The sequence below is a fragment of the Nicotiana sylvestris genome, chromosome 11 (genome assembly GCF_000393655.2).
Source record: "Nicotiana sylvestris chromosome 11, ASM39365v2, whole genome shotgun sequence".
Taxonomy (NCBI): Eukaryota; Viridiplantae; Streptophyta; class Magnoliopsida; order Solanales; family Solanaceae; genus Nicotiana; species Nicotiana sylvestris.
The window spans coordinates 15,259,226-15,285,957 of record NC_091067.1 but is presented as its reverse complement, the minus strand read 5'-3'; the positions used below and the strand labels follow the sequence as shown (position 1 = coordinate 15,285,957).

General features: G+C 40.8%; 1 protein-coding gene across 1 annotated transcript in view; it reads right to left on the bottom strand.

The window, feature by feature from the left end:
- The window catches only part of LOC104219130 (probable flavin-containing monooxygenase 1), a 41,561-nt gene extending 22,055 nt beyond the window's left edge, over window positions 1–19,506 (bottom strand). Inside the window, exon 1 of the mRNA XM_009769761.2 lies at window positions 19,402–19,506. The gene's annotated coding sequence lies outside the window, so the exon portion shown is untranslated. The remainder of the gene's footprint in view (window positions 1–19,401) is intronic.
- Window positions 19,507–26,732: the final 7,226 nt, after the last annotated feature.

The following is a 26,732-nucleotide window of genomic DNA, read 5'->3' as shown; positions in this document are numbered from 1 at the left end:
GGCATACAAAGATCTGTGCCCTTTCCCAGATGTCCAACTCCCGGCTGGGTTCAAGATGCCCAAGTTTGATTTATATGAAGGGCACGGTGATCCCATGGCACATTTGCGGGGATTCTGTAGCAAAATGAGAGGGGCAGGAGGCAAGGATGAGCTTTTGATAGCTTATTTCGGCCAAAGTCTGAGCGGATCTGCACTGGAATGGTATACCAGGCAGGATTTCAGCAGGTGGTACACGTGGGATGACCTGGCGCAGGCTTTTGCAGGTCATTTCCAGTACAATCTGGAGATAGTTCCTGACCGTCTCACGTTACTGAGAACTGGGAAGAAACCCGGGGAAAGTTTTCGCGAGTTCGGGTTCCGCTGGAGAGAACAAGCAGCTAGGGTCGATCCTCCCATGAGAGAGGGAGAGATGGTAGACTACTTTTTGCAGACATTGGATCCAACCTACTTTGGTCACTTGGTGACAACGGTTGGAAAATCTTTCAACGAGGTGGTCAAAATAGGGGTCATGATAGAAGAAGGTTTGAGGTCGGACAAGATCTTAAACTATTCGGCACTTAAGGCCACAACCCAGGCTATTCAAAGCGGCACGGGAGGTGCGTTAAGAAGAAAGAAAGAAGAGGTTGCCACGATCGAGGCAGGCAGTTGGTCCAGGGCTGGCAGGCCACACTACAACCAACCCAGGCCTCACAGGTCAAACTACCCATACAACCCACCACAAAATTTCTACCCACCTCGAGAACCACATTGTTCCGTACACCAAGCCCAGGTATACACTCAGCCTCCGGTTCGCCCACAATGGCGCGCACCGGCTCCCCAGAACATATGTGCACCACCACAAAACACTTACCCTCCACCAAGGGCATATAGAAATCCTTCAGGGGCAGGTTTCCGGGGAAATCCAGATGCTAGGAATGACAGGTTGCGGAAGCAAAGAACCTTCACCGAATTGGGAGAAACCTACACCGCTGTGTTCCACAAGCTGCGGCAATTGGGTTTGGTTAGTCCTGTCCATACTCGGGAACCAAATCCCCCGCCTCAGAATTTGGATCGTTCAATCAGTTGTGAATACTGTTCAGGGATGCTCGGGCACGATACCGAGAAGTGCTGGAAGTTAAGGCATGCCATACAGGATCTTATTGACACCAATAAGATCGAGGTCCAGACACCAGAGGCTCCTAACATCAACCAAAACCCACTGCCAGCGCATCACGAAACTCACATGATTGAGTTGGTGTGTGAGGGAGGAGAATTAAGAAAACCCTCACAAACAGTGATGATGATCCAAGCTGCCCCAAAAGAAGTCTTAACCAGTGGAGAAACAAATGTACAGTCGCAGGGAGAAGGCGTCAAGCCGGTAGTAATATGGGGGAAGAGCCCGTCCGTCATAGCAAGCAAACCCGAGCCAAGCAAGTTGGTAATACCAGGGATCCTGCCCACACCGGCAGTCATGTTGAAAGGGGTATGTAGAGAACGGGTGACCATAAAGCCGGTGGTCCAACTGCCAATGCTTGACAGCAGGGCTGTGCCCTGGAAATATGAAAAAGCAGTGGTGACATACCAAGGAAAACAGGTGGAAGAAGTCAGTTGTGAAGCGCAAGGGCTGACTCGATCAGGTCGATGCTTTGCTCCGGTGGAGTTAAGAAAAACCAACCCAGTGGCAACCAAGAAGCCAGTGTCAGAAGAAGAGGCTGAAGACTTCCTGAGGAAGATGAAAGTACAAGACTATTCTGTGGTTGAGCAGCTGAGAAAAACACCTGCCCAGATCTCACTATTGTCATTACTCCTCCATTCCGAGGAACATCGTCGGGCCCTGTTAAAGATATTGAACGAGGCCCATGTACCCAGTGAGATTTCTGTAAACCACCTGGAAACCATTGCTAGCAAGATTTTCGAGGTGAACAGAGTGACATTCTCAGATGATGACCTGCCGGTGGAAGGTACGGAGCATAACAAAGCTCTATACCTAGCTGTCAAATGTGAAGACTCGGTGGTAACCCGAGTATTGGTGGATAACGGCTCAAGCGCCAATATTTGTCCATTATCCACCCTGGACCAGTTAAAGATTGACCGTGGAAGAATCCGGGAGAATAGCATCTGTGTCCGGGGGTTTGACGGAAACGGAACCGCCACTGTGGGGGATGTTGTACTTGAATTAACCATCGGTCCGGTCCTATTTACCATGGAATTCCAGGTGTTGGACGCCACGGTATCTTACAACTTGCTGTTAGGACGACCTTGGATTCATGCAGCTAAAGCGGTGCCTTCCACCCTACATCAGACAGTGAAGTTCGAGTGGGAAAGACAAGAGGTCGTGTTGCACGGCGAGGATACGACATGCACCATGGGCGGAACCATTGTGCCTTTCATAGAGACCACTGATGACAAGGGTCCCTGGGTCTACCAGATTCTCGATACAGGGTCGGCCAACAAAATTTCTGAAGGAGAAATCATCCCGCACCCTAGGGTGACTGCCGCAACAGTAATGATGGTATCAGAAATGCTGGGTAATGGGTTTGTGCCGGGAAAAGGCCTGGGAGTTGAACTTCAAGGGATAGTCCAACCTGTCTCCCTTCCTAAGAATCTGGAAACTTTCGGGTTGGGGTTCAAACCAACCGCAGCAGACAGGAAGCAAGCGCGAAAAATGAAGAAGATAGTCTGGTCCCTGCCTAAACCAGTGCCACGCCTCTCAAGGTCTTTTGTTAAAGCAAGTGCCAAGGGGTCAGCGATCCCAAAGATTCGAGGACCTTTGATCGGTATAAATGAAGACCTGAATCAGAGTTTTGAGAGGCTATTTGCGGATGTCAGTATGGTGGAAGCTGGAGAAGGTTCCAGCCGAGCAGAGATACAATTTGTGGGGCCTGAGGCCAAGACCAACAATTGGACGGTTACTCCTCTTCCTGTCCGAGGGGAGTCTTGGTAGTAGGCTTTGATTAATGTTTTGTTTGTTTGTTTGTTTGATCGGATTATTCAAGGGTGTAATCCCAATTTTACTTTCGTTTTGTAAAAGTGTGAACCCTTTTTATCCTGCAAATTTAATAAAGTTCTTTTCTTTTGTCCCGTTTTAATTTCTTGTTTTGTTCTTTTTCTTTCTGAACAGTTCTCTTTTTACTGGTCCTAATGACATGGCATGCACAGCGGATCTTCGACCTAGTCTAATAAATCAATCTGAATCTGACTCAATGATGCAAGAGGTCGTTTGTGATAATGAATCCGAATGTGACGAAGGGGAAGCCTTCGAAGAAATAAATCGAGAACTGTGCCAATTTGAAGAGAAACCCAAGCCTAACCTAAATGACACTGAGGCTGTGAACCTAGGAGACGCTGATAACATCCAAGAGACCAAAATTAGCATCCACATTGAGCCGAATGTCAAAGCAGAATTGATCGAAACTCTCAGGGAATTCAAAGATGTTTTTGCATGGTCATATGATGATATGCCTGGATTGAGCACCGATTTAGTGGTTCACAAATTGCCCACTGACCCGGCATACCCTCCGGTCAAGCAAAAACTAAGGAAATTTAAAACAGAAATGAGTGTAAAGATCAAAGAAGAAGTGATTAAGCAGTTACAATCGAAGGTCATTCGGGTCACTCGGTATCCCGAGTGGTTGGCCAATGTGGTACCAGTCCCAAAGAAGGATGGAAAAATCAGGGTGTGCGTCGACTACCGCAACCTCAACAAAGCAAGTCCCAAGGACAATTTCCCGTTACCCAATATTCATATCCTGATCGATAATTGCGCTGGGCGCGAGATCGGATCCTTTGTGGATTGCTATGCGGGCTATCATCAGATCCTAATGGACGAAGAGGATGCTGAGAAGACAGCATTTATTACGCCATGGGGAACCTACTGCTATCGGGTAATGCCGTTCGGTTTAAAGAACGCTGGGGCAACGTACATGCGAGCAATGACTGCTGTGTTTCATGACATGATACACAAAGAAATAGAGGTGTACGTCGATGATGTGATCATCAAATCTTGGCGTCAGGAGGACCATGTGGCAGACCTAAGGAGATTTTTCCAAAGACTCCGGAGGTATGATATCAAGCTTAACCCGGCCAAATGCGCATTCGGGGTTCCATCAGGAAAGTTGCTAGGATTCATCGTCAGTCGACGGGGGATTGAGTTAGACCCATCCAAAATTGAATCCATCCGAGACTTGCCACCGCCAAGGAACAAAACAGAGGTAATGAGTTTGCTGGGTAGACTCAATTACATCAGCAGGTTCATCGCTCAACTCACAGCAACTTGTGAGCCCATATTTCGGCTACTGAGAAAGGATGCTGCAGTAGGTTGGACGGCAGAGTGTCAGGAGGCCTTCGACCAAATCAAAGGGTATCTGTCTAATCCACCCGTATTGGTCCCACCTAAGCCCGGGAAACCCCTAATCCTTTACCTGACGGTCTTGGAAAATTCATTTGGTTGTGTATTGGGGCAACATGATGACACAGGGAGGAAGGAGCAGGCCATCTACTATCTTAGCAAGAAATTCACAGTGCATGAGGTCAAGTACACTCAACTCGAGAAAACATGCTGCGCCCTAACTTGGGTAGCTCAGAAGTTGAAGCACTACCTGTCTTCATATACTACTTATCTCATATCCCGTTTGGACCCGTTGAAGTATATCTTTCAGAAACCTATGCCCACGGGAAGGTTGGCAAAATGGCAAATTCTGCTCACAGAATTTGATATCATCTACGTGACAAGGACGGCCATGAAAGCCCAGGCACTGGCAGACCATTTGGCAGAGAATCCCGTTGATGAGAAATACGAGCCCTTAAGAACGTATTTTCCTGACGAAGAGGTGATGCATACGAATGAGTTGGAATTACCCGAGGAACCGGGTTGGAAGCTTTTCTTCGATGGAGCGGCAAACGCAAAAGGGGTTGGAATAGGAGCAGTACTCATTTCTGAAACAGGACGGCATTATCCTGTTACGGCTCAACTACGCTTCTATTGCACCAACAATATGGCCGAATATGAAGCTTGCATTCTGGGTCTGCGCTTGGCTGCTGACATGGGTGTCCAAGACGTCTTGGTCTTGGGAGACTCGGACCTCTTGGTACATCAAATTCAGGGTGAATGGGAAACACGAGATCTAAAGCTCATACCATACCGACAATGCTTGCATGATCTGAGCAAGAAATTTCGATCGGTAAAGTTCAAACATATCCCGAGAGTTCACAATGAGGTTGCGGATGCCTTAGCCACCTTAGCATCAATGTTGCACCACCCTGACAAAATGTATGTTGATCCTCTACACATCCAGGTCCGTGATCAGCACGCCTACTGCAATGCCGTAGAAGAAGAAGCAGATGGCGAACCCTGGTTTCATGATATCAAGGAATACCTCAGGATGGGGATATATCCAGAACATGCTTTTGGGGACCAAAAAAGAGCCCTTCGGCGTTTGTCGAATGGTTTCTTCCTCAGTGGAGGAGTATTGTACAAAAGAACCCCGGATTTGGGATTGTTGAGATGCATAGATGCCGGGCAGGCAACGACGGTTATGGCGGAAGTACATGCCGGAGTTTGTGGGCCACACATGAGCGGATATATATTGGCAAGAAAGATCCTTCGAACAGGGTGTTATTGGCTAACCATGGAACACGACTGTATCACTTTCGTAAGGAAATGCCATCAGTGCCAGATACATGGAGATTTGATTCATTCTCCGCCAACAGAGTTACATACGATGTCAGCACCCTGGCCGTTTGTAGCATGGGGCATGGATGTCATTGGGCCCATCGAGCCAGCAGCGTCCAACGGTCATAGGTTCATTCTAGTGACCATTGATTACTTCACCAAATGGGTTGAGGCTAAAACCTTCAAATCAGTAACTAAGAAGGCAGTGGTGGACTTTGTTCACTCCCATATCATCTGCAGATTTGGGATCCCAAAAGTGATCATCACGGATAACGGTGCGAATCTTAATAGCAGCTTGATGAGAGAGGTATGCCAACAATTCAAGATTACACACCGCAATTCCACCCCATATCGTCCTAAGGCAAATGGAGCAGTCGAAGCAGCCAATAAGAATATCAAGAAGATACTGCGAAAAATGGTGGAAGGGTCCAGACAGTGGCACGAGAAATTACCCTTTGCTTTATTGGGGTACCGCACTACCGTCCGGACCTCCATAGGCACAACTCCTTACTTGTTGGTATACGGAACTGAGGCCGTGATACCAGCGGAGGTCGAAATTCCGTCCCTCCGAATTGTCACTGAAGCCGGGATTGATGATGATGAATGGGTAAAAGCTCGATTGGAACAGTTGAGCCTGATAGATGAGAAAAGATTGGCAGCAGTGTGCCATGGTCAACTGTATCAGAAGAGAATGGCAAGAGCATATAACAAGAAGGTGCGCCCCAGGAAGTTTGAGGTAGGGCAGCAGGTGTTAAAGAAGATCCTCCCACATCAGGTCGAAGCAAAAGGCAAATTCGCCCCAAATTGGCAAGGGCCTTATATCGTGACCAGAGTATTGTCCAACGGCGCTCTGTGTTTGACAGATATCGAGGGTAGATGTGTCGACATGGCTATCAATTCAGATGCAGTCAAGAGATATTATGCGTAATTTCTTTAATTATGGCAATTTTTGGTTTATTTGTTTGTATTTGGCATTTGATGGATAATGAGATGACGGAGGCAATTCTTTCTTCTATCCAAACACTGTTTAACCCTTGCTTCCCCCTTTGAGCCTTAAGTAATTCTTTCATACCCCTCTTTTGGAATCACTAATGGAAAGGACATGAAAAAAAAAAAGAAAAAAAAAAGAAAGATAAAATCATAAGAAATACAAAACCGTGGGAACTACGTTTGACCTGATTCCTTAAAGAGGATACGTAGGCGCCTCGCGGCTCGGTCATAGTATGCATCATAATAAATATAGGATGCATAATGTACATAGTGTGCATAATAGACACAGCGTGCGTAACGCACGTAGCACAACATAAGAGTAAAAAAATAAATAAACTCCCCAAGCAAGAAAACTGGGGCAGAAGTTATGTTTTAAAAATTCCAACAAAGGTTTGATTCCAAGAGTTGTAGCACATCACCCATCAAATTATTTTCATTTTTTCATAGCCTTTCTTTAACTCCACACTAGAACCAACATCAACATCCAAAAGACCTCCCGATCAATGTTCGAGAGATGCCAAATCCGGCAAATAAGGCCAAGAGTAATACACTGATCCCCAGCAAAGAAGAGGATCGTAAGACTAGGAATGAGTTGATAGTCAAAGGAATCCCCGGAAGAGAGGGTCGTATCTACAACACCCCAGATCCTCGAAAGAAATAAAATGAGAGAGTCTTATTGGTGAAAACCTTCACAGGCACCATAAGGCGCCGGGAGATGAGAGAAAAGAGAGAGTCTCATTAGTGAAAACCCCTAGAAGGGCACTATGGGGCGACAAGACAGATCAACAAAGCTACCACATTCGAAACGAAGTGAACACTCCTTTATCATCCCCAGCAAGTCAAACCATCGAGCAGATCAATCGATACAAATAGACTGGGTCGGAATCTATGGTGCACGCCATGATCACGGGGACCAGTTTTGTCCTCCAGATAAGTTCTGTGGATTGTCTCCTCCCACAAAATATTGGTTCAGGAAGTTTTTCTCTTTTCCATATCTTTATTTCTTTTCCTAAAAAAGTGTCTTTAAAGGATTTTCAAAGCTTACTACCAGGAACCAAAGGGGAATTCATCCAGTGCAGGATAATACAAACAGTCTTAAAGACTGGTCCCGGGCAATGCAGTGATTGTGCCCTGAAATGTTGGAAGAAGTATGCTCCAAAAGGGAGTGGTTTCAGGAGTTAGAAGCAGACTCCCACATCATGTGTTTAAAGAGAAAGCAGAGTAGGGGATAAACTGAAAACCAATCCCCAGCAGGCTAGAGACCCCCAACAGGCAACTTTGCCCGCCAACCAATTATGGGGACAAAGAGCAAGAAAAGAGGAAGAGAGAAAAATTGCTCGCCAGGAAGGCACCCTCTACCACCACGATAAAAACTAATTAAATCCTTTTGTCTGTTGCAGGGGAACAAAGGATTGATGATGGCTGCAAGATGCACCGCCATGGAAGTCACCAAAAACCGGGGCAGAAAATTTTCTGCCGATTGTCGAAAATTTTCTCGGAAGAACGGGGAAACAATTTCAATACATTTAAGTTCTAGGTCGCCCACCAGTATAATGCGGGAATACATTTAAGTTCTAGGTCGCCCGCCAGTATAATGCGGGAATACATTTAAGTTCTAGGTCGCCCACCAGTATAATGCGGGAATACATTTAAGTTCTAGGTCGCCCACCAGTATAATGCGGGAATACATTTAAGTTCTAGGTCGCCCACCAGTATAATGCGGGAATACATTTAAGTTCTAGGTCGCCCACCAGTATAATGCGGGAATACATTTAAGTTCTAGGTCGCCCACCAGTATAATGCGGGAATACATTTAAGTTCTAGGTCGCCCACCAGTATAATGCGGGAATACATTTAAGTTCTAGGTCGCCCGCCAGTATAATGCGGGAATACATTTAAGTTCTAGGTCGCCCGCCAGTATAATGCGGGAATACATTTAAGTTCTAGGTCGCCCACCAGTATAATGCGGGAATACATTTAAGTTCTAGGTCGCCCACCAGTATAATGCGGGAATACATTTAAGTTCTAGGTCACCCACCAGTATAATGCGGGAATACATTTTAAGTTCTAGGTCGCCCACCAGTATAATGCGGGAATACATTTAAGTTCTAGGTCGCCCACCAGTACAATGCGGGAATACATTTAAGTTCTAGGTCGCCCACCAGTATAATGCGGGAATACATTTAAGTTCTAGGTCGCCCACCAGTATAATGCGGGAATACATTTAAGTTCTAGGTCGCCCACCAGTATAATGCGGGAATACTTTTAAGTTCTAGGTCGCCCACCAGTATAATGCGGGAATACATTTAAGTTCTAGGTCGCCCACCAGTATAATGCGGGAATACATTTAAGTTCTAGGTCGCCCACCAGTATAATGCGGGAATACATTTAAGTTCTAGGTCACCCACCAGTATAATGCGGGAATACTTTTAAGTTCTAGGTTGCCCACCAGTATAATGCGGGAATACTTTTAAGTTCTAGGTCGCCCACCAGTATAATGCGGGAATACATTTAAGTTCTAGGTCGCCCACCAGTATAATGCGGGAATACTTTTAAGTTCTAGGTCGCCCACCAGTATAATGCGGGAATACTCTTTAGCTCTAGATTTTGGAATCAGTCACCCCACCTGGAGACGGAAGGGTACAACAGAGAGCCCCAAGCGGGAAACAATGAAATCCCCAGCACCAAGAAGCAGACAACTGCAGAGGAAAGTGTGCAATTCAAAAGGAAAAAGGAATGCATCTCAAAAGAAGCAGTTTGGAAACGTTGTAGCATGCCCAGCATGACGATGCTGATGAAGAAACATACCACTGAAGAAACCATTGGAAGATTTAAAGAAGAAAGCCGTGTCCCCAGCGGATCAAGCAAAGTAATGTAAACTGGCATTCAAACGTCAGCAAAGGACCAAGCATCATCTCCCAAAGTCACAAGATAAAGGCATCGGAGGAGAGTGTTAGCCGACAAGAAAGCAAAGCAACAAGAACAAGTTGAAGATGGATAAGATTTCAGGATCCTCAATTTAGCTTAGCTTCTTGTTTTCCTTTTGAGCAATGTAATAGGGAGATCGGTTGAGCAGTAGCATCCTACATCAGCATACAACAGCGCACAACAACAACAAGCACTACAGTCACACGGTAGTCCCAGCTACCAAATTTCCCGAACTACATTGACCTGATTCCTGTTTTCAGCCCAGGATATGTAGGAAACCTCTGAAGCAAAGGTTCGGTCAAATCTTTTTCAAAAATGCTTCACACGGAGTATTCGGACGGGCAAAAATCGCTCGCTTATCTTTGCGCGAAAACCCTTCGTGTCTTCGTGCAAAGAGGGGCAGCTGTAAGCACGTGATTTTTGCTTTACGAAGCAATCGCTCCAAAAGAAAATAAAAATAGTGACAAATGATTTCGCTGTACAATTGTTCGAGTTTTTCGTGACATGTGTTGTTAGTCATTTGTGGATCTGTCCATTTTGCATTTAATCATTAACAAACAAAATACAAAATATGCATGTCAGGGTGATTAAACCATAATTCGGTCAGTAAAAGAAAATTCAAAAATATATGTGCATCGTTCGTTCTAGGCTTTTAGTTAACTTACCGAAATATTTTTTATGATAATTGTGTTAAAATGTTGCATTATTGTTGGTTTTAATTTCATTATTTTATTGTTTGTTATTTCATTTTTTGTTTTAAAAGAAAAAATAAAATAGAAAAAAAAAATAGGGATTGAAAAACGGGTTAGGCCCAGGAAATAAAAAAAAATGGGCCCAAACCAGCACAGGTCCGGTCCAGACCAGGCCTGCCCAGGCACTGCCTGAAACGACGTCGTTTCAGGGACGGTTAATCTGGGCCGTTCATCTCCATTGATCCGATGGCCCTTATTAGCCCTCATGACCCGACCCATTCCCGTTTTTGACCGACCCCTTGATTAACCAAACGGCACCGTATGGTCTAGCCTCCCCAATCCTGGCCATCAATTTTAATCAATCCAACGGCCAGGATTGAATCAGCCTCCCCGTATATAAGCCTCCTATCACACCCCACGCCCCCTATTCTAACCCCCCACTCATCGTCTTCATCCAAACACTGAAGCCCCCCCCAAACCCTAGCAGCCGCCCTAGCTTCCCTTTCACCAGAACCCGGCGGCATGGACGCCGGTGGCCACCTCCTGAACACCCTAGGACCACCTCACTGTCCTGAACACAAATCCACTAACCACGAGCCTCGAATCACTTCCGTTCGTCTCGAATCTTCATTTGAAGATTTGAGTCGAACCCGGATCTATGCCAAACCATCCCATCTTCATACCAGACACTCCCCTGACCTTCCTCGTGACCAAACCAAGCTTGGTTTGGTCCGAATCTACCCACAACTCCTAAAAATCCAGATCTGGAAATCCAGAACTTGAAACACATGCACCTGGGGAACCCGGCCAGTTTTGACATGGGTTTGAGGTCTAATAGACCTTAATCAAGGTGTTCTCATGTGAGAACACCCTGATTAAAGTTTGTTCGGCCTCAAAAATTCGAAGTTGAATCAGATTTGGGTCTGTTTGATTTAAACATTGTGGTAAGTTTTTCTTTCTTTTGTTTTATTTCTAAATAAGTTGTCAGCATATCTCTTTGTGTTTGGTTGTTATTTTGTTATTTTTTGGATTTCTTTCATCTCTGTAAAGACCTTTTATTTGGTCGATTGTCTTCTGTTTGTGTTCTGAATACACTCTGTGAAAAGCATGTCCGATTAGTATAGTCGTCGCATAAATAATTCATATAGGCCCCAGTAATTGAACAAAAGTTGTCTGATACCCTTTAGGTCCCTGAACGTATTATTTATATGAGCGACTGATTATTACCTGTTATAATTAGTATAGTCGACTCGATAAATGTCGTCGATTAGTTTGCTATAACTAATGAATCGAATGAGCTAGTATTTTCACGTAACTAATTGAACTCGGCCACTGACTGAATGCCCCAGTAATGTTTGAAATGGTTTGTTGGCATTGTAAAAATGACTAAAAGGATTCAGTCGAGGCAGTCTTGAATTTGAACTTTCATCAGTTCAACAATGCCATGATGCTGCAATAGGCAGGGGCAGTAATAATCAAGGTTGACAGGGGTAGTCTGGGGTTTGCAAAGAACAAAAATGATTAGTTTAAATGAACTGACAAGTAGGGTACTAATTTGGGATTAAACTAATGTCAATGGGGGGACAAGACATAAGAGTATGGGGGCTTAAAATGAATAAATAAAACGAGCCCATAACTCTTGATTAAACAAAGACCAGGCGTGGGGAACAAAGGGGCTGGCACCAAAGATGCTTAGGCATGGGCTTAAAGAGTATGGGCATTCTGCCAATTGGCAAGGCAGGCAGCTCAGCTGTACTGTTTCATTTGGCCTATAAATAGGCCATTTGATAACTTAAACAGGGCTGGACTTTTAGTCTTCAGAAAAGGAGAAAACAAAAGGCTGGAAAATTTGTTAGTCTGAGGAGAGGTCTTGTGAGTTTAAAGAAAAAGACTGAAAACATAAGTTAATTTCCAGTAAACACTGTAACCAAACACTGTCTGAAAAGTTGTATAAGAGTTCATATTGGTCAAGCTGTCTCGGCCAAGTTCTGTGGTTTGCATTGACTGAGCTGCTTGTGATTGTTGAACTGTTGGTGTTGCTGCATTGAATACTCTGGTATTGCTGTTGTTTCATCACTCTTTCCTGGGATTGCTCATTTGGTGCTCGACTATTTGCTGGTTTTCTTTGTTCTGGGAAATATTGCTGGTTGTTTGTGGGCTGTGGAAAACATTTGTGGTTGTTGGATTGTTGCTGTGTTATTGCTGTTTATCTGCTGTTGTTGTATTTGCCGCATACCCCTCAGCTGACAATTCTCCTTCTTCTTCTGCTTTGCTATACCAGGTACGCGATTAACAGTGCCAATGTAACTTGAGAGTTTAAGCATGAATATAAAAGAGAAGAGCTGAAGTTGTTTATTTCGTACATAGACTGTTATATTGAACCTCATTTAATGTATAATAGTTTACATTCTTGTTTAGATACTGAAGGTAGCCTGTGTGCCCAGTAGATATCAATATATGGTGATTGAATGTTAGTTTGTATATGTAGGCTGATAGATAAAAGGGTCCCCAATGCAGTAGGTTGTATCTTAGGTTTTATAAGGTTAGCATGTCTTTAAATACATTAGAACTATCCATGTTAGTTAATTTTGTGTCCTTTTGATAAATTGTCCCCATATAATTGGCAAACCATTGCCTTAAAATAAACGGCGCAAGCCTGCACTCCTCAACCTCACAAGGGTCGAGCCCAGGTCGAGGACAGATCAGGCAGGCCCGCATCGAGCGAGCAGTGGCCCAGGTCTGGCCAACCGCGCGTGGGCTGGATTTGGGCCCAGGATTATTTGTTTGGCCGACTGTGCACGCAGCTTCGGTCCCGACTTGTTGTTAAGCATTTCTGAATTCCATTACATACAACTTGCAAGCGTGTAATTAATTAGGACTATCTACCGTTTTCAATTGATAGAGACGAACACGACAAGAAACGTAGTTGCTATAGGATATCCTTTTAAAATAAGAACGAGATGAGCCTCGATGAAAATAAACAAAACACGCAGATGCGGGGCCCTTGTTAAATGTAAATTATTGAAGCATTTAGTTTCCAGGACGGGTTGTTTAGCAAATCTCACAACCCTCCTAAAATAACAACACGTTAGTCTCTTTAGGACACGCTTTAATAAACCTTACCTTCCTAAACTCGGGTGCACATTTATGTGACCCAAATCCAAATCTCGACGGATTCGAAATGTGTTTCTAATCACGGGTACATTGATTGTGACGTGGTTCGAGATGCGTGTCCATGACGTTGTAAATTTATTTTTGAAAAAAAATAAGAATGAGATGAGCCTCGCCAAATAAAATACAATTGCGGGGCCCTCAGTAAATATTTGCTTTAAAAATTATTTAGACTTCGGGATGGACCATTTAGTAAAATTCCACGGTCCTACCCAAAATAAATACGCTAGTCGCTTTAGGCGCGCCTTTAACAATTTAATTTCCTTAAACTCGGGTGCACATTGATGTGACCCAAATCCAAATCTCAACGGAGTCAAAGTGTGTCGACGACCGCGGGTACATTGATTGTAACGCGGTTCGAGATACATTTTCACAACGTTGCAATTCTTGATAAAAACAGTAAATGATAAAAGCGGTTAAAAGTTAAATTTTGCACATAAGTTCAGACTTGTATAAAATCAGATAATCAAGCCGAATATAACAGTTGAGCGACCGTGCTAGAACCACGGAACTCGGGAATGCCTAACACCTTCTCCCGGGTTAACAGAATTCCTTATCCGGATTTCTGGTACGCAGACTGTAATATGGAGTCATCATTTTCCTCGCTTCGGGATTAAAATTGGTGACTTGGGACACCCTAAATCTCCCAAGTGGCGACTCTGAAATAAATAAATAAATCCCGTTTCGATTGTTCTTTAATTGGAAAAAACTCCCCTGTGCCCCCGCGGGCGCGGAAAAAGGAGGTGTGACAACCCCAGATTATCCGACTATAGTTTTAACATCAGTCTGGTAGTATTGGTGTCGGTAATGAGGAATATTAAAGAATCTAGGTTCCCGAAACCAATCTGACCGGATCCTAGCCAAATGGATCCTAATTTATGGTGTAAATTCTATGTGACTCACTGCCATAGGACCAGGGACTGCCGACATCTTTGTAAAGAGGTGGCTACATTGTTGAAGAATGGCCACGCCAAGAACAACTATGGGAGAAATCGAGATCATGCAAAACCGTCAAAACCGACATTAGGGTCACCTCGGATGACAATCAACATGATCTTCGAAGGAGATCGAGTCAATGGGGTGACATTTTCAGCAACAAAGAAAAAACGATATCAGTGACACATGGCAAGAGGATCCGAGAATTTGATTCTGCTCCATAATTCTTTTGAGCCTTTCCTCCATCCTTGTTCTTTGATTCTCGGTAATATCGGCCTCCTCAGTTTTGGACGTAAGTTAGCTTCCAAGTTATTAACTTGGTCCATAAATCCAGGCTCGCGTTTGGCAGCAGCAGTCATGGTGTCGTGAAGTTTAGCCCACTTAGCCTTTGCTTTCTTAAGGTTTTCATGTAGCTAGGCAACTTCTTGGCTGTGAGCCATTCTATTTTGCTCGGATTGCTGTACCCAAGCCTTGAGATTGTGTATTTGAGAAATTCTCGCTTCCAACACCAGGAGGCGCTCGACAAACTGATTCCGTTCGACTAAAAGTTGGTCTCATTTCGAAGTAAGCTTTTGCTTCTCCAGAATTAACCTCTGCAGGCCCTCGGAAGCAAGAAAGTTGGCCAGAAAAAAGTTAGAGCTAAAGTTATTAATGCAAAGTATAAATTTAAAGAAGATAAAAGAAAGTTAGATTGATACCTGTGCCGAGCAATACATGTTATTATTTATTGGACACTCCATAGAAATAGAATCCATTTTCTCCAATTTTTTTCTGAGGCCAGCGGCTTCAAATGATTGGAAATCTCCGCCAGCTTGGAGACTATATGGAACTCATTCGAAACCGAAAGAATGGAACTTCATTTTCCATGAGGGTCTTAAGTGGGTGCCGAATAAGTATTTCCCAAATTTCCTTGGTCGAGAGACCATGAAGTAAGAGTTTCTTCCTTTTGTTGGCATGGCATCGGGGGAGAGGAAAAGCTGGTGAAGAAGGAGTGACAGTTGTTATTGGCCCAGAAGTTAGTGGTAGGGGAAGGTCAGAGACTGAACTCCTTTGACTGGAGGCATCGGCAAGAATCGAAAAACGGGAATCGGCATTTTCAACCAAATCCATTTCCCCTTAGATTCCTTCAACTTCTTCTGGTGGTGGAGTTTGAAGCTCTCCCGGCTGAGCACCTATTTGAGCTGATAAAGATCCTTTTTTTTCTATGAAGGGCATCCGATTCATCGTCGATTTCTTCGTTATCGAGGACCACTATGGCCGATCTAGTTGATTTTCTTTTCGATTTTTTCTCCTGAGTACCAGCCGAGAAAGTGCGTTTTCTTTTTAGTTTCTTATTTTTAGGCTGGGTACTCTTGGAGGAGGCGCCTTCACTGGAAGCAAGAGTAGATTCACAAGCTTGCCGTCGGGCAAGGGCATGTTGTAATACCTGTTAAGCTTCTTTCGGGTCATCGAGAGCCTCGACGCCGGGGCACACAGCGGATCCCTTCAGAAGTCCTATGTGGTATAAAAATGTAGTTAGCAAAATTTTTCTAAGTTAGGTTGTAAGATTGAAAGAGGGGAAGGAAAATCTTTGTTTACCTTGGTTTTTGGCTTTCCACCCATATTTGAGAGCCATTTCTTTCCACCTTCGGGATTCTGGTGTAGTAATATCCAGAATTTTATCTACCTATAAGGCCAGATCTTGAACCCGTAGTGGATTTTAGTGAGTAGCTGGGTAAGAAAAATGTAAAGTTAGTAGCGAAGGAAGGTCTTTCTGAACAAAAAAAATGGTATTTGAAGACTTACGGAAAAGATTCTATGATTCGGAAAAAGCTGGTGATGTGGTCGGGATGATATCCCTGGTAGCCATGACAACAAACCATTCTATCCATCCACAGTTGTTGTCATTATCAATGCTAGTAAGTAGAGCATGCTGATCGCGTTTGCTAATCTTTAGCACTCCCCTAGGGAAAATCTTGGGGGAGTATAGATTCATCATGTGTGTGAGAGTTAGGGTTTTTCCGGTCTGAGAGCACAATTAGCAGAGACAAGCCACCGTACACCATACGGAAGGGCCTACTTGTGCCAGATATATTTGGTATCGGTGGCAAAATTCTAAGATTAAAGGGTTCAACTACTCTCAAAGTGAAAGGGTCCAAAGTGCAAGAGTATGTATAAACATACATGAACGCTGGTTTGGAGAAGATGACCCTTTCTACCTCGCTAGGGGTGAGGATTTTAATATTGTTATAGTTACAATCCTCTATCACGACATGAATGCTAGGAGGACGGATGGAAGAAGAATACCTATTAACATGCCAGAATCTGCCAATTTTAGGATTTGCAGGTTCTTTTTGTTCTTGAAGGTCAGACTTCATATTAAGTTTAAGAGGTATGATGGTGTTTACGGTAGGATCAGACTCGATATCAACCTCTTTGGTTTTGTTCTTCTTTGAATCTCCGCCAATGAGAATGCTAGAATTTCCGAAAGCAGCAGTGTTAGAAGACATGATGGTGAGAAATTTTTAAAGAAAATTTTTTATTGAAAAAGTTGAAGTTTGTAGTTGGATTCTAAGATAAATCAAAGAAGAAGAAGAAGTTATAAAAGGTAAAGTGTAAAAATGAGGAGTGGTAGAGAAGATATAGATAGCGAAAATCATGGTCTTGATTACCTCGAGAACTGGCAAAAATATTTGTTGAATCGTGAGATATAACACATGTTCGGGTAATTTAAATGCGGAGAGATATGCAGCCATTCAAATGTCAGAAAATGTTCAGAAATTGCTTGCTAACAAAAGAGGTTTTCTCTACTTCCTGGTGACACTAAAGTATTGTCACCAAAAAGTAGGGGGACTATCTATATACAGTAAAATTGGCTATCGACAGTTGGATGAATGAAGGGATGACACGTGGAGCTGAAGACTTATATGATGTACGTTAGCAAATAGTCGATACCGATTGCAAGCATATGCCTAATGCTGGATGAGTTCCGCAGATAGAGTAGCCGATGACAAAGGTTCAAAGTATTGACATCGGATAGCATTCAATAAGCGTCCATTATAGAGAATATATGCATTTAAAGCCAACTATTATGCAGCCATCAATGACGGTTTTATTCTCATTCAAGAAGAGTTTGATTTGGGGATCTTGTCTCCCTAAAAAGAGCTATAAATAGGGGAATTAACATCCATTGTGGACACGAAATATTCTGTACACAAAAAAGCTACATTCTGCTATCATTTTATAACACTATTCTCAATCTCTATTCTTGAGTATCGTTCTTACTTTTGCCATCTGAGAGAATAAGTTCATAGTCAGGCTTGCATTTTCTTTAATTTTATTTCATAGCCTTATTTATGTTATTATTCATTTCGTTTTTGGTCAAATCGATTCACTTGTCTATAAACTATATTATAAATTTAACTGTACTGTTTTGACAGATAAACATTCATATTATTTGAAAACTACATGTTGAATTTGACCAATATATGCACTCCTGATTTTTTCATAATAGTGGCAGACTAATATGTAATATTAAAATAGTTTATAATAAATTTAAGAGAAATGATCAAGAAGTTTTTCTTTGTGTGATTGTATCTGCCATTTAATGTGATTAAACCATTGATACTTATTTAAAGTAAAGATCTTAGTAACTTCATTGCCTTCTTAGTATGAAAAATTAGTTTATCCTCAGTCCCTCTTCTTCTACGATTAATTGTGACATATGTTGTCACATTGAATAGTTACAGCCATTCTAAGTATTTCCTCGTTCCTATTTTGGACATGGCTGAACGTGAACAAGCTCGAATTGTTCCAAGTGTGAGTTCTCAAAGTCGAGCAAGGGTCAACAATGAAGAAGTTGTTGCGGGACTTTTTTATAGTGTTCAGACTCGTAGGCTGAAGTCATTAGGATAGTCCCGAGGGCGATACGAAATGAGTAAAGGATAGCTGAATGAATGAAAAGAGAAAAGAAATTTACGGAGTTTAAGTAATTTAAATGGGCCCTGATGCTTCCATCCTGAACATGTACACTTTTTCGGTCAAAAAGAGATGAATTGTCTAATTACATAGATATTACTGAATGGGAAGTGTTAGCTACTTGTTATTCATAAAAAAATAGACTTTGAACATCGTTGCGTAGCGCCTACTAACAAAGGGCGTTCAAAAATTTGAACACCCTAACTTATTGTATTTTCTGGCTTCGCCACTGGCCGGCCCCGACAGAGTACTTCTCGTATGAAGTGAACAGATGAAGGAAGACATTTTCTTAGTTTATGTAGTTATTATTTTTTTTTTATAAGAACTAGGAATTATCAATACCCTTAGGGGTCATTTGATTGGAAAGAAGTTATCCCAATATTAATTATTCTGAGATTAGTTATTCCACCTTTTTATGGGGATAAAAAAATATTATAATTCCGGGATAATTAATTCTGGAATTAATTATACCGCAATTTTCTCCCAACCAAACATGGAATAAACTCTTCTTAAATTTAATTCGGAAACTAAATATTTATTATCCCTCGTACCAAACGAGCCATTAGTATTGTTCGATACATGTTAGCCGAAGATCACAAATTGAAAAAACAAATCCAATATCTCTAGTGGCTAATTATAGATTTTGTTAAACGAGCTTAACTAACTTCTATATGTTGATACTTTTCACACTATCTACTGGTCACGTTAATAATAATTAAAAGTAACTATTCATAATGAGCAAAATTAGTAACCGGAAATAATGGAAGTAACCTTATACAATAGGTTAAATTCATTGTTATAAGTTGATATAAGATAAAATCCTTTTAGATTGTGATACGATAACAGATCTAAATTAGTAATGATAAGCTACCTACACGATCTTTTCAAGCATAAAATCAGTAGCAGGATATATTTATTGCATTTATAGTGTATGTTTTGGTGATTTAACAAAAGAACCACTTAACATAGAGATTATAGACATAATTTGTTGCAATAAAGTTGAAGTGTATTAACAAGAAATAGCTTCATTTAAACATGATTATTGGTAAAGCTAACATAGTAATAAGTTTGGCTTACCGCAAATAAGAAGAAGAAGAAGATTAGCACATTGATCATAACAAATGCTGATTTAATTCCCAGATCTCCCTAATAACGTCTCTTTCATATAGTTGAGTAATTTTCACCTATCAATTTCAGACACAAGAAAATATTCCAGTGAGAACATGAGTAATAATAGATGATATTTTTTTTTTCAAATTTCTTTAACATGATAAGACACTACTATTAGAACCACGTGTTTTTCGTGGTGATGTTTCCATTGAAAACAGTTTTCTTTTGCACTTTTGTGACAAAAGTCTGTCAGAAAAACACATGTTTCTGGTCACATGCGGAGCTAGAGTATTAGGAAGGGATGTCAGAATTCTGTCTTTGTCTTTTAAAACATCCATTAAATATAAATAAATTCGTACGTTAGAATCTGGTAACTTAAAATGAAATCCTGACTTCATCTCTGGCTGTAGAGACATTTTTCTAACAAATGATCATCGATTAGAATGGAAAAACATGAAATAAAAAAGCTGAATACAAAACAAAACTCCTCTTACCTACGTACTAAAGGAGAAGAATGAATCACACCTGCAGGAAATCAGTGAACAATATATGTTAAATGAGACTTAGCTTGTGGCAATATAATTTGTCTCAAGAAATGTGAAATAGCTAGCCGGCCTTTGGGTTCTTTGTTTACTAAGTGATCAGAGGACGACATTTTCTTAGTTTCAACCGGCTATATATATTAACTTTCGTTAGTACTATTAACAGAAGCAGATCTATGATTTTAGTTCTATGAGTTCATTATTTATAAATTATGAGTTACTATTTATTGTAATTCTAGTAATCTTTTATGCATAAATTTATGTTTCATGTCAAAAATATTAGGTTCAGTTGAACCCGATAATTCTATGTTGCATCCACCCTGCCTACTAATTTAACTGAACTAGGGGTTCTCATCCTAATTAACATCGTTTGCTACATGTTTAACCGAAACATGTTTCCTTGAAAAGAACAAATTCAATAGTATATTATATGCCGACAACGTAATTTATTTGGATATTATCATGTAACCTTGAAAATGATACGTGCATGCTAACCCGAAAAATATTCCATATACACCAGTTTAAATTGTATTGATTGTAAAAATACATCTATTCTGTCAGTAAGTATAACATAAATCTTTTTGTTTTTGCATTGTATTTGGTTCTCGTGATTAATATATATATATATATATATATATATATATGTGTGTGTGTGTGTGTGTGTAAAACCTAAATTCTTGTTAAATTATGATATGGTTTTATTTATTTATTCCGAGGTTCGAATGTGCCTTGAACATCCAACATATTCCTGATTTATTGCTCCAAAACAATTAGCATATTCCTGATTTTTGTCTGCTTGAATTTTTGATTATTTATAAAGTTTCTCTTTGGTGGATTTGTTTAATCCAGTGGATATTAGTATATATTTGATAAAATTTTACCCACGTTTGATATTTATATCAAGTTAATACATACATGTCATGTGCTTGTACAATCATAAGAATATGATTGTGATTAACTCATATATATTCTTACTGCATTAAATTAACCGTTATAAGTTGATATAAACATTAAATGGACAAATTTTAACAGTATATATTGTCCTATTTGTTTGGTTGCGTTAATTTAATTTGTTAACTAATCCGGCTTATAAGTTACGTTCTTGGTTCTTGGGGATGACATCTGATTGAATGCCACAAGGAAAAATAACAAATTACTTTAATCTTCAACTTTGTCGCTAATCAAATTAAAAAATCACCTGGATTAATTCAATGACATGTGCTTTGATTTTCTTATTTTTTTCCTTCTACTTTGCTGCTTCGCTTTTTTAGATGTTCATGTTTCCGGATTAAGTTTACTGTTGAACTATCCGTACAACTTTTGCCTTATTTATCTTTGTTGTTTTCGTACCTCAATCCTCTAATCTAGATTAATTTTGTTGTTCACTGTTTCCGCCTTATTTTTTTTTTATAATAATAGCATAGTTAATATGTTGCCCCTGTTTTTTCCTTCCGATACAATGGGCAGGATGGAGTGAATTGTGAGGATGGGTCGACCCCTAAGGACTATGAAACAGTGAGAGAAAAAATGGGGAAAACTACATGCTAGTATAGTCGCTTTAAAAAATTATAGCCGGCAAAATGTAAATATTTTTTTGTATATTGATGTGTGTATGTGCGTGTGGGTGTGTATATATATGTGATTCAGGTTGCCACTCTCATTATATAACATATTTTTGTACTGGAATATCTGTAAATACGTAAAAATTTTACCGGAGCTCGTAGATCCGCCCCTAATCTCTCGCTCCCTTTCACACCCCTCGGAGCAATAATTCAATGTCCATCAAAGCACGTTAAGCATTAATGCATGTGCATTGCGCCTCGTAGGTGCAACCACTAGACAAGATAATAGGCCCTACACAGATACATCTGTTAGATTAGATTTTTTTTGTGTGCCTCACATAACTGATATTAGTTATGTAAGATTCCATTTTGTCTTATAAATTTGTGGACCCCAATCTTACACTTTTACGTCCATAAAAACCTGAGTCCACAAAACTGTGAGACAAAAAAATGCCTCATATAACTAGTGTCAGTTAAATAAGACACATAAAATAAAAATTTCCCTGTTAGACCAAAGATGCGCCCTCACACTTCAAGTGCTTGGACAGTGGGCTCTACACAAATAGAACTGCTAGACCTGAACAGTGGGGCCTACCAGATAAGACTGCTAAACCTGAACAATGGATCCTCGAGCCAAACTGCTAGACCTAAGAAAACATGAGTTCCGAACCTAAATATTGTCTTTTTGGACTCAAAATACATATATAGGTGAAAAAGAAATTTAGTGACCAAAATATATAAAATACATTTTTGAACCACGTTTTACCTTAATGGCCATTTGGGACGTTAAGGTAAAACGCGATTCATTAACTCGTTTTATATAAAACGCAGTATAATCATGTTTTAGCTGAAGCTGAGTGGACGTTTAGTTAAAACGTGGTTCAAAAGCACGTTTTATATAAAACTCGTTAATGAACCGCGCTTTGCCTCTTCAAATACCATCCCTTTCCCTTCCCCCACGTTCAAAAACCAGAAGCAAGATTTAAAAAAAGAATAGCGGTCCCCCCTCCTCCCTTAACGAGATTAAAAATTCGAGTGGACCCCACCCGTCCCACAAAAAATAAAGAGTGTTGGTCCCACATCCTAGTCAAGCCTTCTATTGTTGTGGGTTGCTTATTTTGTAGTCAAATTTTCAATTCTTCAACTTTTCGAAAAACATAAATCGATGTATTCCGATTTAGTTATTTTGAATGTGTTCCATGTTGTTTTGTGTTTTTTTTTGCGATTAAATTGGTATGTTATTTTTATCCGAACTAAGATATTAATGTTCTAAAAAAATATGTAAAAATTGAGAAATCATTATTATAATTTAATAAAAAAGTTAATAGATTACTTGTACTATTTTATATGTATTTTCGTGAATGTTTTGTGATTAAAAATGTATTTGTTGTTTTTTATCTGATTTATATTATTTATTTGCTTAAAGACTAGTAATATGGTGCCCTTTTAGGGTAGTAAAATGTAATGCCTATAGTAAAATATAGTGCCTTTTAGCATAGTAAAATGTAGTGTCTTTTAGCGTAGTAAAATATAGTGTCTTTTAGCGTAGTTTCCGTGTAGTTTAAGTATCTCTTATACTAAAAAATACGTCAAAATAACTGATAGATCAAACACAAACTCTTTCCAATTATAGTCAACATATATTCGGTGCTACTAGGCCGCAAATATTGAGCCTGAAACCCATATGTGAATATTTAATAATTAAATATTATATAATTATAAAAATTAATTATTTAATTTACAAACAAACATATAAAATTATAAAACTAACATGTAAAATAATAAAACTAATACATATAAGAATTCAGGATAAATTAGTGCTACTAGGCCGCAAATATCAAGCCTGGAACTCATATGTGAATATTTAATTATAAAAATTAATTATTTAATTTACAAACTAACATTTAAAATTATAATAAAACTAACACATAAAAGAATTTAGGATATTTTGGTGCTACTGGGCTGCAAATATCGAGCCTGAAACCCATATGTGAATATTTAATAATTAAATATTGTATAATTATAAAAATTAATTATTTAATTACAAACAAACATGTAAAATAATAAAACTAACATATAGAAGAATTTAGGATATCTTGGTACTACTGGACTGCAAATATCGAGTCTGGAACCCATATGTGAATACTTAATAATTAAACATTGTATAATTATTAAAATTAATTATTTATTTTATCAACAAACATATAAAATTATAAAACTAACATGTAAAATAATAAAACTAACACATAGAAGAATTCAGGATAACTTGGTGCTACTGGGCCGCAAATATCGAGCCTGGAACCCATATGTGAATATTTAATTAAAAAAATAATTATTTAATTTACAAACAAACATATAAATTATAAAACTAACATGTAATTAATGTTGTTTAATTTACAGTAGACGACATGGAGGTGCCGCCTATTCATCTCGGACCTTCTAGCGATGAGCTACTGTCGTTACATGGCGATCATAAGTCCGCCCACATATGGGAGGGAAAGTTACTGACCTAGGCTCTCCGCATTAGGAGAGTGGGCGATATGTGGGACTTTCTGCATGACAGAGTTCTCCATCCCCGTGTAGTCGCACGCTTGCGGGAGATGGGTTTCTACAGGATTTTGGAGATCGGGCAGCTGCAGCTCGATTGGTCTTTGGTCACGGCCCTGATAGAGCGGTGTCGATCAGAGACACATACATTCCACCTGCCCATTGGTGATTCCACCATCACACTGTAGGACGTGGAGGTTTTATATGGGCTGCCCATTGATGGACACCCCGTTGCTCTACCGCATAGCATGAGAGAGATGACACGTGTGCAGTACCTGGACATGCTGCAGCGGCTCACTGCTTTCTGGCAAGAGGATGAGAATGTACTGGCTGGGACCAGTCATTTTCCGTTTATGACTATTCGATAGTATTTAGAGGCATTGCATCCTAACATCGATGGCGATACACCGGATTATCATGTTGACCGGTATACGGGGTTGCTGTTACTCCTTAAGTTTGGAGGGGGCTTGTTCCCGAACACTTCGGGGAACCTAGTTAGCTTGAGATTTCTTCATCATCTTGAACAACTAGATGATTTATCCCAGAACAACTGGGGTGCTGGTATTCTTGCCTACTTGTACAGGCAAATATGTTAGGCGAGCATGGGCACCCAGCGTGACGTTGTTGGATTTTTGCCGCTACTACAGGTGACAACATATTCGAATACTCTATTCATTTTAACATACCTAGTAAAAATATATCTTAAATTTTACGTCAAGTTTTTATGTTAAGTTTATGCCTAGGAGTGGTTCCTGCAATTGCAGCCACCTCTACCACCATTAGATCCGGATGTACCACCTTCGTTGCTCTCTCTAGCTAGGAGGTGGGTTCTTCGGCGGGGACATACACACGAGTATGAGGCTCGGCATAATCTCTCCTTGCGCAGGGATATCTTGGATTTGCTGGATGGCGCACCGGTAGATGTATATCTAAGTTTACTTGTCATATCTTCAAACACAAGTTGCATGTACTGTCGTTTTCTATTCTTACTTAATAGTTCATCTAGACTCCATACAACCACGCGTTGATAGCTAACATGCCCAGTTATTGCTCGGCCGACTTATGTGGGGCTCTTTCGTCCCGTTAATCTGCCTTGATATTATGGAGCATCATGACACTAAGTGGTTACTTTGCCAGTTTGGAAGTCCGCAGCTCGTACTAACACCTCCCACCTGACAGACCACACATTACCAGCGAGATGATCGTACCAGGGTGGACGATGCATATTTGGCATAGCTACAGGAGCAAATATTTACTTAGGACCGACGATTTGACCTGATTCTTGCCCCCTTCACCGAGTAAGCCGGATACTGAGCATGATTATATGGGCTGGTACAGTGGCATTACCCGACTTTTCGTCGGGAATCCCATTCATTAAACTGGCGGTCGATAAGTTCCATACGCCGGGAGGCACGAGGCATTGGTATGTTATTTGGTATTATTACTTATAACTGTGACCTACCGTTTCGTAATTTATATTTTATATGTTTTACAGACTATTGACCTACATTTATTCCACCAGTTGGGACTGAAGGTGCAGCAGCATGCCAATGAGGGAGCAGCCATTTTGCACGAGTATGGCCGGCAAGTTACAGATCTGGCTCCCGGGTCACTACAACGAGCTCGAGAGGACAAACGCTTAGTGCACGTCCTTGCTTATGTGGTGCCAGAGCAGTACCATCGATGTAGGCCTGTCCCACGGGGTCTTGGGGGCCGACAAGGAGGTGATCCCTAGCAAGGGGGCGTTGAGGCACTTGTTCAGGCATCTGTTGAGGATGTTGGAGCTGATCTGCCATGTGACCTCCATCAGCTAGATGAGCATAACAACAACATACCGTCATTCAGCTTTCAGCTGGCGTTCACTCCACCGTCAGATCCATTGTTGATCACGGGCAAGAGCATTACCGGAGATGATTGGGAGTAGTTCTTTTCAGGACCATCGACAACTGCTGAGGATCGGCCAACCTGAGATGTGGATGGTGGGCGCTGGCTGCGTTATGGCTCATCGTCGATGGGTGTTGTGGATATTTAATAGGCGCAAGTGTGTTTGTATTACTATTAAATTTAAATTTGTTTTTATCTCATTGGTTCGGCATAAATAACTTTATAATTTTCTTATTAAGGCTTCATCCCAGCCCGTCATGGAGGCCATTTAGTGCGATGTTGAGCAGGATGCGATGGATACTTATATTCAGGAGCCCAACGAGACCATGATAAGACTATTTAATTTTTTTTGACTTAAAATATACATTACTAATATATATTTTCATATACTAAGCTGACTTATTCTTTTGTAGGTTGCTGATGGACCGACGACCCTTTCTACCGATCCTGCAAGCACTACTGACGATCATGCTGCAACGCATCCTGTGATAAAGAGGCGACGTAATGAGGATGATCCTGCTAGCGTATCCGGGCAGAATGGGATGTGCCTAAGGCCAACGACTGCATTGAAGAACACAGGCTGTGAGACACATTGATTTTTTTTTTGTATTTTATGTAAGTATTATTTTATGTAAATAATAACAATAATTTTTTATGTTTACATATGCACATTATGTTTTTTTCCCCGTTCCTTCTTTATTTTAATACTACAACACAAACAAAAACATAGCAACTTAATATAATTTAGATTCAGTACAACTAA